The following is a 13,269-nucleotide window of genomic DNA, read 5'->3' on the forward strand; positions in this document are numbered from 1 at the left end:
TCCTACCCTCATTTCTGACTTAAATAATCTTACTATTCGTGCATCAATGAATTAAATGGCATGTTCTGCCATAACGTTGTTCTTATGGGTTGCACCATGCCAATACCTCTGCCTTGTCTGTCTGGACTATGCAACTGCACTAATTAAATGTACAGGGGTGTCTAATCCTATGGTTAATCCTATGACTTCACTGGGACTCAGATGCCTAAATTAATGAGTTTTTGTGTCTCAGGTCTTTGGATAGGGGCAATGTGAACTGCTTTGTTTGTACAACAGTCTCAGCCAGTTCATCAGTGTTCTCCAGGGCTCAGTATTGGGGTTGGTTCCATTTAATATCTTTATCAATGATCTGGATGAGGGGATTGAGTGCACCCTCAGTAAGTTTGCAGATGACACCAAATTGGGTGGAAGTGTTGATCTGCCTGAAGGTAGGAAGGATCTACAGAGGGATCTGGACAGGCTGGATCGATGGGCTGAGGCCAATTGTATGAGGTTCAACAAGGGTAAGTGCTGGGTCCTGCGCTTGGGTCACAACAACCCCAGGCAATGCTACACGCTTGGGGAAGAGTGGCTGGAGATCTGCCTGTTGGAAAAGGACCTGGGGGTGTTGGTTGACAGCCGCTTGAACATGAGCCAGCAGTGTGCTCAGGTGGCCAAGAGGGCCAATGGCATCCTGGCTTGTATCAGGAATAGTGTGGCCAGCAGGACCAGGGAGGTGATGGTGCCCCTGTACTGGTCATTGGTGAGGCCACACCTTGAGTACTGTGTTCAGTCTTGGGTCCCTCACTACAAGAAGGACATTGAGGTGCTGGAGCGTGTCCAAAGAAGGGCAACGAAGCTGGTGACGGGTCTGGAGAACAAGTCTTACGAGGAGTGGCTGAGGGAGCTGGCGTTGTTTAGTTTGGAGAAGAGAAGGCTGAGGGGTGACCTTATTGCTGTCTACAACTACCTGAAAGGAGGTTGTAGCGAGGTGGGGGTCAGTCTCTTCTCTCAAGTAACAAGTGATAGGATGAGAGGAAACAGCCTCAAGCTGCTCCAGGGGAAGTTTAGGTTGGATATTAGGAAAAATTTCTTCATGGAGAGAGTGGTTAGGCATTGGAACAGAATACCCAGGGAAGCGGTACAATCGCAGTCCCTGGAAGTATTCAAAAAACATGTAGATGTGGTGCTTAGGGACATGGTTTAGAGGTGGAGCAGGCAGTTAGCGTAACAGGTTGGACTCCATGATCTCAGAGGTCCTTTCCAACATTGACGATTCTATGATTCTATGATCAATGTGAACATAGAAACCATGATTAAGAATAATTGTCACTATTATATCGTCATTGTTAACATCATCACTTAGTGCAAGACTAAGTTAAGACAAGGCTTTCACATTTCATGAGATAACTCTTTATGGATAGACACAACTGGGGAAAAGAGTTTCCTTCCAGATGTTTCTCATATCATAATTTCTATAAAATGACCATACTATACTGTAGCCTGTGATTTGAAGTTTCCTGACAGCCATACCCTGAACTACTCAAAAGAGTTCTCTTTCTTCTGGATTTTAGATGGGGGTTCCACTGCTGTTTCGCTGCTGAGCCATGTGGACATATTGTCCACTAATACTGTTTCCCAAATTAATGACAGCTCTCTGAATTCAGTGATGAGAGCTGGGATCACCATTTTACTTTCTGATTTGTCATTTTGCTCCTTTAAAAGTTCATGTAAGAGAATTGCCTTTGCTGGGCAAACGTAGAGAACATATTCTGAAATCTCATATTGGGACAAGTCAGCTAATTTAGCCTTTCTTATAACCATACCAGTCACATCGCAGACCTCAGGCCCATTCCTGTCATCCTTACCCAGACAACCTTGCCTTCGTGTTGATTTTGCTTGAATAAAATAGGCTTTAATATTGTCCAAATAATGCAATGAAACTAATGTGCCAGAGGAAAAATAATTGTCCTATTTATACCAATTTTACACTCTTACAGATTTTGCATATTTTCTCTTTTCTGTATTTTGGTCAAGATTCCTATTAATGCTTTTGAAAGTCCTATATTTATTGGACAAGCAATAGCTTAATAAATCACTTGAATAAAAAATATTTGACTTTTAAAATTAAATTATCATGCAATAGAATTTCTGTATTCTGAATATTTATTCAGATCATGTTACAACCAGCACAGTGAGGAAGCTATGTAAAACATTCAAGACCATTTTCTCCAAATTAAGTTTACAATAACGTAAAAAAAATCTATAAATTCACCCTGAATGTAAGACCTCAGCACAGATTCAGACACCTGACATTCTCATGACCAGTGCAATACAGCATCAGCAGCAGAGCTTCTGAGATACAGGCTCTCAGTTTCAGTCACACTACAGTTTCTCTCCCGGTCAAACTGGGTTTTCAGCAAGCTGAGAAGCATCTTTGAGTCTGATTGACTTTTTCCTCAGATGTATTCATCACATAATTATAATCAGGAGAAGCCATTGTGTGTTGTTCCTACTGAAGTAGAGCATTTATAGCATTGCAATTAAGAAGGCTTCATTGCTAATACACTGGGCACTTATCTTTTCTGCAGATTTAATGGCACTTTGCTGTGTGATTGAGTTCAAGAAGGATGTGGAACACCTCTCCAAAAAAGTCTTGCTTTTCTTTGAGCACTTTGAATACCTGCCAGCTTTAATGCAAGGGGCCGGACACCCACTTTCCTGTTGTGAAATTTCATGTCAGCTTTCTAATACACCCCTTCACTTAAGCTGCACTGTATTTCAGTAGCTTTTTGCAGTCACCCTGGCAAAAGCAGGTTGTCTCATTTTCTCATGCCACCTACTTTCAAAGTAGAAATGTAGTGGCGTTCTTGGCTGAATTTAAAAGTTTTCCAGTTTTATAAGAATCACTGACATTTGGAAAACTCTTTGCAGCTCAAATTATATCAAAAAGTAGAAAATAGAGAAACAGTGGAAGGAGGGGAAAAGTGGATTGTGCACAATGAAGTAGTGCATCTTGAGCTTATTTTGTACATTCACATCCTATAATAACTTTCATTTCTAAAAAAGTTGCTCTAATCTCTAAGAAAGTAACACTTGTTTAAAAAATATAAAAAATTTAATTTCTGAATGATCTTTGAGACATTTTTAATGGTTTCCCCATAGCATTTTAAACAGGAAACATGTTGCTTGTCTGAAAACAGATTTATTTCAACAAATTGCCATTTTCCTTCCTCCCTAAAATGTTTAATTGAGTGATGTTACAAATGCTTCTAGTTGTGCAGTGTCATTACTTAGGCAGGGAGACACTTTAAGTTTCCTTAGATTGAAAGGGAGTCCGGAGGTAGCTGGATACCCAAATCTTGGTTGTGTCGAACAACACTGCTGGTTGTTTTGGTTCCCTGGCAGGATCATGTACTGAGGACCCACAGTGTGACAGAAGTGGCAATCAGACAAGTCAGCCCCTGTTTAGTACTCTGTATTTCCTCACAATCTGCACAGACACATACACAATGAAAGTGTCTGTAATAGCTACATAAATCTCCTTGTGTATACTTTCCTTCAATGTAAGGGTGCCCCCAGATAAGAAGACCCATCTGAGCCCAGGCTAGTCAGGCATATTGACTGCTTGATATTTGTCACTCCTACGGAGCTGCATCATTTCTGGGTGCTAAACTGATTTGTGAAGATAGAGGTACGGTGGGAAATGACACCCACTGGTAGCAGCAAGTGGTAAAATTCAAAAGAGCTTTTGTTTAATCATTTTATAGTGTGATGTGTTGGGGTTATGTTAAGTTATTGATACATTTTATTTGTCTCTTCTATTTTTAGCGGTTTGGTTTTTTTTTCTCTGCTGCTATGTAACTCCTTAGCCCCCTTCCAGACAATCTTTGTTCCTGTGACAAGCAAGTCATGGCAAAATAAAAGGCAGCTGGCATGAGTGCTGGTTTTCTCCCACCTCCCTCAGCCTGAAGTCAAATTCATTCTGGGTCATCAAGGGAGTTGCAAGGAAAGGTTTGTGAGCAAGGATCAGCAGGACTTGTGTGGCATTGGCTCATACTGTCACCTTTCCCTCCTGAGTTGTATGTGGTCTTCAATTTACCAAGAAAAATGATCTGGCCTACCTTGCAAAAATGAGACCCAGAATTTATTGCAGCTGTTGTTTGATTTCAGCTTTAAATGCTGCATCCACAGCAAAGAAACCCACAGAAAAAACATGTAGGCAATCTGCTATCTTGTACTATAATTTTTTTTTTTTAATTCTGTGGCTGTTACTTTAGTGACACATCCTTGTTCAGTGTGTTCTGTGTGTTTACTACTGATGGGCAACTGGTTGAGTTCAGCAGAACTGTGCACAGGGACTGAAGGAATGAGGAATGTGCATACAGAGGACTAGATTTAGGAAGAAATTTTTGGGAAGATCAATCAACTGAGCAGCACACAGGGAAGCAGGGAGGAAAAGTAGAAGACAGGCTGGGTGTATCATAGTGTCAACTACAGTTTTAAGGATGTGCTTTTGTGACAGGAATGGTTGTGAATCCGCTACAGTTCCGAACTCTACAATTTTCTGATGTAATATATCTCTGTAGTGTGTTTCCAAAGCTCTTAGTTACAAGACCTTCTGAAACTACAGTCATCTCATGACTATAGCACCCAAACACCTTTTTCCTTAAGATTCACTATGGCATGGGGAAGTGCTTGTGCTCTGGTTTTGCAGACAGGGAAGACCCCTGAAGCATTGAGTGGCTAAAAGAAGTGAATGCATAAAAGGCAGTAAAAATGATCTAACCATCCCATTCTTACTTAACATCACAACTTAGATTCTCAAACCTCCCACTCATCTGCAGCCAGCCCACTGGGAAGATAACCTTTTCTGCCAATAAAATTTTGAGCATATTCAGAACTGCCCAAATCCTAATCATACTCGGCAACTAAAGAGCTATCTCATGCCTCAACAAGAGATCTATCTGGATTTTGCCTGATTATCTTCCATGGTATGCTCTGGGTCCTGTCCAATGAAAAGGCAGAGCAACAATTTCATTTTCTCAAGTACATTAGTGATAAGAACATTTGCCTGCACGAACTGTGGAGAAAAATTATAAAAGAAATAATAAAATTGTTCCTTCTCTGGATATGTTTTACAAGAAAGGCCTAGCTCTACCAGGTATTTTCAGGAGAATGATCAGAAACAAAATCTTAGCAGAAGACCACTACCTCCTTGTAGTCCAAAAAGAACATGTCTATCCTGCCAAAGTATCCCTACTTGACATGCTCATTTTGGTAGATCCCATTCAACTTTGCATTAATCAAAAGCACCTGATCCACTGCAGCAGTTTCTACCTGCTAGCTAGACCAACTTCATTTTGCAGGCTTGTTGCTTGCCCAAGGTTATGAAAGCTGGGTATGATGGAGGTGTGAAATGAACCCACCTCATCCAAGCACAGTCCAAGCCCCGGAGTGTCATCACTGTCTTTCCATGCCTGGGCTGGAGCTGTGGTTACTCTGATCACTCCAGAACAACCTTCCTGCCAATCTTGTCTTGGAGTTTTCAGTGTGAAGAAAGCTTTTAAAAAAAGACACAGAGCTATATGGGCAGGAGGTTTGAAATTTCAGCTGGAAAATAACACAGGAAAATGTGTTTCAACTGGAAAATGACACTTCCCCTAAAGTTTTTTGGCACAACTGGAGAAAAAAAAAGCATTAAGAAAAATTCCAGTGCAGTGAGAAGTGTTAGGATGCAGTAGCTGGTATCTCACTGATTTCAGTGGTGTCAATGTTGTTACTCTTCAAAATGCCTCCTATTTTCAGAAAAAAATGCTTCAAATTGTAAAAGACAGGAAACTCTTTTCATTTGAAGTTGCTACTCTTTTGGACAAAGGCTGATGATCACGTACATGTGTATTAAATGTCCTGGGGGTTATTACAATAACACAGGAGCTACCATACTGGGAGATCTAAAAAGAAGAAAAAAATACGGAAAAACATGTTGCAGATTATCCTTGCCTGCATGTGGATAATCTTTATCTGGTTTTAAAGCAGCACTAACAAAAGACCAAATTCAAACCCTGAATCACTTGAGTTGTTAACAAAAGAGCTGAGATTCACGTTTTTACACAATGACTTGTTTCTTGAGTAAATACAGTCATTTCATTAGTTTAATATTATTCTGACTCTTTTAAGGGTTTTCAACCTTTCTCATTTGTTTGCTCTCTTCTTTCCCTCATTTATAAATGGGCAAAAAGCATGTAAAATATTTGAGTCAACCCTTAAACTTAGAATAAATGGATAGCCTTGAAGCATTTCTCATCAATGCTAGAAATTCAGTTTAGGACAGTGAAACTGACAAGTCACTGTCTGTGATGACAGATGAAGACTCTGAAAACGAGAAGAAAAAGAGCCATTTACTAGGCTTCTTTTTGGTGTAAACAAGAGAGGCCATGTCTTTCTAGCCTATATGGGCATTCATTCCAGTTATGATCTCAGTTAGGAAATATGTATGGGCAAGAATACTCACCCTGTTGCCAGGGGAATGGGAATACTTGCACTTATATTTGATCTTTTGTTGCCCATCACACTTCATATTTTTCATCTGTGTTACGCCACATCACACCAACATGGCAGAGTAAGCTGTCTGAGCACCTTGACCCAGCTATTGCTATCCCTCTACCGTCCCCCACCCCCGTCACCAACAGAGACTTTCCAGAGGTATGAGAAGCAGGAATCTTTTCAGACAATTCTTCGTGAAGCTAGTTATAGAGCAAATTGTTACAAAAACAGCTCTGGAGCTGACATGTGTTTTTCTTCTCTAGGGTAGGAGATGACCTGTCCTTCCCTGCAGTGCTCTCTGCAAGTTGACACTTCCTGAACTGCTTCCATATAGTGCAATTCCTGGACTCTGATCCAAGTTTTACTGTAACGAACACAAAAAATGCACATTTTACCCTCAACAAGCATCTCTGGGGCTGTTCTAGCAACTAGTCTCTGCACTTTATGGAGGCAGGACAGACATGCTACATGATTGAAACAGCTGATAGCTATTCTCTCACTTAGAGAGAATATTAGAAGGACAGTACTTTATAGGGATCCTTGTGACACTAGTCTGTGACTTTTCTATTTACTTCTATAGATTTAAAGATTTAGAGATTTCCCAACCTCTCCCTGCATTCAAAATCCTTTTATGGAGTCCATTTTGAATGGGAATGAAATCGCTATGAAAAGAAGGACTTAGAAATGACAAAAAAAAAGTTACCTAGACAATTTTCCAGTTCAGGAAAGACATGCTGGGAGAGAGCAAATCCTACTTTACTTTTTGCTGACTGTATTTGCATAGTCCTTACTGAGTGGTGCTATCTGAAGCAAAATATTGCATGCTGTGCAGGGTTCCATGTGCTAAGTCCCATGAGAGATAAGCAATGCCTTCTTCCCAATATTTTTTCCAAGCATCTGAAAACCAGTAAAGCATTTGATAGCAGAACATTTTCAGTGGAAGGTGTACTAACCCTAGAACTTCGTTTTTTTCTGATGGATGGAGATCCACATGCTTCAGATCATATTGATTTGCTCGATCTTACTTAGCTGTTAGGAATAAGTCAAAGGGACTCTTCAATGCTCTGAGATAGTAAATTAAATTAATCTGAGCTATGCTATGATTTTTTTTTTTTTGCTTTCTTAGACACAGATAATCGTAGAAGTGTTGGTTGCATGGGACTTCTGAAGGTCATGCAGCCTCCCATTTGAAATGGGACTATTGCTAAAACTAGATCAGGTCAGCAATGGATTTGCCTAGTTGAGTCTTGAAAATCTCCAAGGACAAAGATTCCTCAGCCTCTCTGGGTCCCTTCTTCTAACCTGCCATTACCTCCTGGTGAAAAAGTTTTTCTGATGTCCAATATGAAGCTTCTGACCCACAATCTGTGGCCATTGCCCTCTATTAGGTAGCCTGGCACTACCTAGAAGATTTTTGCTCTGCTGCCTTTGTAACAGCTTTTCACAGAGTTGTTGGCTGCTTTTAGACAATCCCTTTACCTCCTCTTCCCCAGACCAACCAGGCTCAGATCTACCATCTGCTCCCCATGTGTGATGTTCTCTAGGCCTATGACTCTTTTGGTGTCCCTCCACTGTAGCTGTCCAGCTTCTCCACTGTGCTCTTGAACCTGGGACACAAAACTAGACACAGTATTCTTCAGTCAGTCTGCTGACCACACTCCCCCTAATGTAACTCAGTACGAAATTAGTCCTATTCATGATGAGGGCTCTGTCAGCTCACCTCAGATTTGGCCTTCACTGCAACCCTCAGGTTCCCTTCAGCAGGCAAAAGGAAATAGGAGTTGTCCCTTTGCAGGAAACACAGATAAAATCCAACAAAATGAAATAATCCAGTGACATCTTTTGTAAGAGTTAACATTTAACTCATTCTTACTTTAGCTGACTGTTTTCCCTTCCCCCTGTGTTGTGCATGAGAATTAATTTTTCTGTCTTTTTTCATCCAGCAGCAATAGTGCTGCTGAATGTGACCTACATTTACTTCTGATGTACTATGGGAGCAGCTAAGGCTACTCTGGTTACAGCACATGACCATGCATGAACTGGAGGTACCAGCAGTACCACTGCTCTCTGTGTAATAGCAGCTATGTCCACTGACTTGAGGAGTCAGGGCAAATCCATGCATGGCAACAGCTCCTGGAGGCCTCTTTGTCTAGCATCAGGATGGGAAGTAGAAGGAAGAAGGACCTACATTCTCCTGTGCAACTGTATCTGGTGTCTGCACGTATCTCAGTGCTCCTCTGACTAGTCATGGTCTTTTGGCTTGCAGTATAATTAGGTTGATTGTTTTGGTGACATTTAGCTCTGCATACCTGAGTACTTATTCTATAGGAATGGATCTGCTTATTGATAGGTCCATTTATCTACCTTTATGAAGGTTGTTATCACCAGGGTGTCTGGACAGGGGTAGAAGGTTATATTCAGGTCTCGGGGAACTCAAATAATGTTAGTGAAATTCCAGTAAGGATCAATTTGGCATTTGTGACTGCAATAAACAAATTTCAGATAGCAAGATACATTTGTGTTTTCTCATACAGGTTAAAGGGAGGACTAAGTACATTTTGAATAATTTCAGAGTTGGGTATTCAGCAAAATGCCACTTTCTCTTCAAGCCTCAAATAAATGTTATATGCAGAATATACCTGTTCTTGGTGGTTTTTTTCATTCCTCTCTTTCTGTTCCTTTTCACAACAACAAACTTTGGTAAATATAGAAAATGGGGTTCATTATACTATGTAATACTTTTTAAAGAATTCTAGCAGAAAGGCTTTCTATATTTATGGTTCTATCAAAAAAACGTGGCTAAAAATAGAAATGGTTTCCTCTCATCAAGGAATGAATCTGCCAAATGTTATTGCTATAGGAAATCTAAGTCACATTGGATTACCACCTGGCGCTATCAAAGCTAAACTACTGTCAACTTTAAAGCAAGAAAAAATGATCAAATTATCATGGTTTTATGAAATATGTTTATAATCACGTTAACTCCTTGCAATCCTTTCATAACATAGTGAAAAAGAAAAAGTTACTCTTCAGTGGAGTAATTATTGTAGCTCAAAAGGAGTTAAAAATGAAGAATATCAGAAAAGTTCAGATTCACAAATGAAAGAACAACGAAGGAAGGTAACAGTGAAAAGAAGATGGAGTTAGCATTTTGATACAATTAATTATGCAAAGCATGAATGTAATTTTGGGATATGCTTGGGCTCAAGTTTCTAAATTTACAGCTAATTTCACCATCAGATGAAGTTTTGCAAGATGTCCCACCAATTTGGAAAAGTCTAAGATTCACTAAATATAAAAGATCAACTCTGCCTTTTTAAAAGGCCTCTGTTGATCATAAATCATTTGGTTAAATTTGATCTTTTTTATATATAATTTACATAAATATTGTTCAACCAATATAGATATCCAACCTGCTGGGAAATCTTAATGAACCAGAAATCGTAATGCGTAAAACAGAAATAACATCCCATATATATGTGTGTGTGTGTGTATGTGTGTGTGTTTATATATATATATGCACATGGATTTTTATTTATGATATAAATCAAGCCATCAATTTTGAAAGTAATTCCTCAGAATCATTCATAAATTTTTAAGCACCCACCAAACTGATACATGTGGTCTTCAATTCATTCCTCCAGTTTCATTAGGATGTCTGCATTTGGCTAAAGCTGAGGAGCAGTGTCTGCATTTTCTAAATGCTCAGCATGCCCTTTATTTATTTGGACCCTGTCTTCTTGGCAGATGGAGAGGCTGCCTCAGCTCTTTGGAGAATTTAAGACAGGGAAGCTGGTGTGGGTGTCTCCATGAGCTCTGGAAGCTAAGGCAGTTTGAAAGCGTGGCCCAAATTTTTTTAGGATTTGTAGATATCAAGCTATCACTATCTTACAAACTACACCTACGACTGAAATTTACAGCACTCCCTCAATTAGGAGCAAGCACAGGTATTCAGGCAGCATCCTGGCCACCTAACCATTGGCTACTGATTTGACTTGTGGGACTGCATCACATAGTATCCAGCCTAGTAACTGATGCCTGAGAAATAGGACACTTTTTTTATTCTGGCCTAAATCTGTCCCTGAAGCAGCATGGTGGGAGCCAATAGCATTTCTGGAGGAAGAATATGTTTCATAGAACAATAATGTTAAATGCAAAGTGTCGTATCCATTGGCCACTATCGCTATCCCAGCTAGACCAGCATAAAGGTGAAGTAACCTCTGATCTCTGATGCAACACTCAGAGCTGATCCATAAAGAATTAGGACAAGAGAAAACAATATTGCAAGGCAATATTGCGAAACAATATTGTTGGGCATTACAGTGCTGTGGTTCAAATTCAAAATTCATTTGTGTAATTTTTCATCTATACCTGTTTCTAATCAGTTGACATGTGTTGCATGGTGTATCCTGACTGGGAAAAAGTAGGTTAGAAGGAAAGGATGTCTGGAAATTATTAATGCATTCAAGCTAGTTCCCTACAAATCGAGAAATATATTCTCTCACTGATGATGATAAGGTTATTTTTTTCTCTGCTAGGAACCGCCACCTTTCCCAGAAGAGAAGAGTTCAATTGTAATTAAGACTACACTGGTCTAATGTCAAGTAAGGATAATAATATTTCCCAACATTTTTATTTTGTTTCTTTAGGTCAGTAAGAGCAATATGATGGTGCTGACTTTGTTCACAAAAGAATCAACAGTAGGACTTATGGTGTTTTTAAGGTGCAGCAAGATGTCAGTAGTCTCATATTTTTAATAATGATATTATTTGCTGTAATCTTGGCAGCCTTGATGCATATTAGTTTCATTTCTGACAACATCAGTGGAGCCAAAATATTTACTGTAGGTGGGTTCTGTTGAGTTTAAAGGGAATGTGTGAGGTCACAGTATATCTATTTCTAATTTTAACATTGTTGTTTTGCGACCAGTGCTGTGTACAATCCTAATTTGTTATACATTTGTAGTAATTTTATGTAAGAAAATACACACTCACACAAAAATAATTATTTTAACTGAGTCCGTGCCTCATACAATATTCATTTTTACTGGTCATTCTCCTCTTGCTGATGGAGTGCTCCTGCTACTAATGACAAAACTCCTGTTGATGCTGCTGAGAACAAGAGAGAAACTGTTTGGCTTTATGGCAAGGATGGGGATAACTGGTTGATTTTTAGGGGCCTAAGAAGAGAATTAACACAGAAGGAAATGAGGAGCCTTAGACCGACCTGCTCTGTGGCAGGCATCTGCCTTACACATGGGTGATAAAGGGGCATGGGGATACCTTGCAGGTAATAATTTTACTCCTTTACAAATCAGTGCTTCCTTTCTCAGTTGACCCCCTTAAAATAAAAGTGTGACATACTGGAGAGAAGTGATGGTGTTGGCAAGCATGAAAATTACCCTGTTGCTTCATAAAGTCCTGAAAAGGAGAAAACCCACCTTAATGAGAGAAAGAAGAGTGGACACTCCTTTGATAACAAGTAAACCTGACTTTTTGTTTTCAGCAAGGCATATGTTGCTGGAAAGCCTTAAATGATTTCAGCCTAATGCCTTTCTTTTAAGTACTGACTTTTTTTCGTTCATGTAGTTATTCTGATGAAATCTTTGTGACTAGTTTCCCACAAGCTTTTCAGTAAAAAGGGATAACATCTCAGGTTTCCCAAAGAGCAAACACTATCATCCAAGGAGTCCTTGCCAGAGACTACAAAATTCCCAAAGGCTCACTTGTCCCCAAAGGTCCTTAAGTCCTTCCCAGGTCATAGTAAGATAAATAGTGAACCATGTTCACCAACCAATCAGAGTTTTCTTTAAATTATTAGTTATTCACTACCAGCAGCTATTAACAGCACTTCCTTTGTAACTGAAACAGGTTATAAAGTCTAAATCCTGTGAGCCAAGGCTCTCAGATCCTGTCCCCACCTCTGTCATTGGTCTAATGCCATATGGACTTACACAGGTTGCTTGAGAGCATTTTAAAAGCTTTGATGAAACTAAGATCTCTGTTATTGTCTTAATTTTCTGAGATGCTGACCTCTTACCTCTCTTGACTTTTTCTCTAAAAACTGAACTGTTTATTTAGGTGCCTATGTAATAACATATTTTAATGTCTGGTTTCAGATTTGCCACACTGAAAATATTGCCTTGCAACTGGAGACGTTAAAGTAGTTTTCCTACATTATGTGCCGGTAAGGCAGTAGCAGGCCCAGGAAAATAATACTGGAAGAATTATTCAATTTACAATATGAAGTTGAGACCTTCTTACCTCATTATGGCAAAATAAGGTTATTATAGCAGCTGTCCTTCCTGCTTATAGTTTCAAACTTTTCCCCTGTCAGACTGGACAGTAATTGCAACCTTATCATTGATATACTGCTGAGGAAAATCCTTCTAAATATTAAAATATTAAAAGGGTAGTGTTGGTAAGTTTCCTTTCAAGCACAAAACCAGAGGACCATCTTTCAAGCCCATTTTACCTCTATGGTATAAGTTAAAAATCAATACGATTTTACATGAGTCGAAGCATGTCTGGAAAGAGCAAAAGGTGGCATTTCTGATTCCTGCCTGCACTCCTTCATTTACATAGTGGGAAAAGAGCATTTTCCAAGCAAGCCCATGACACTTTGGGGATCCAATTTTGTATTGTTTTTATTGCCTGGAAAGTAGAGGAGAAACCCACAGCTAGAGTAGAGGAGAAACCTGGAGAACAGGTAGCACAGGGCTGCAAGTTCATGTATGCCCCTATA

Source organism: Nipponia nippon, unplaced genomic scaffold (genome assembly GCF_047370975.1).
Source record: "Nipponia nippon isolate SJK-2023a ecotype South Korea unplaced genomic scaffold, ASM4737097v1 scaffold_24, whole genome shotgun sequence".
NCBI lineage: Eukaryota > Metazoa > Chordata > Aves > Pelecaniformes > Threskiornithidae > Nipponia > Nipponia nippon.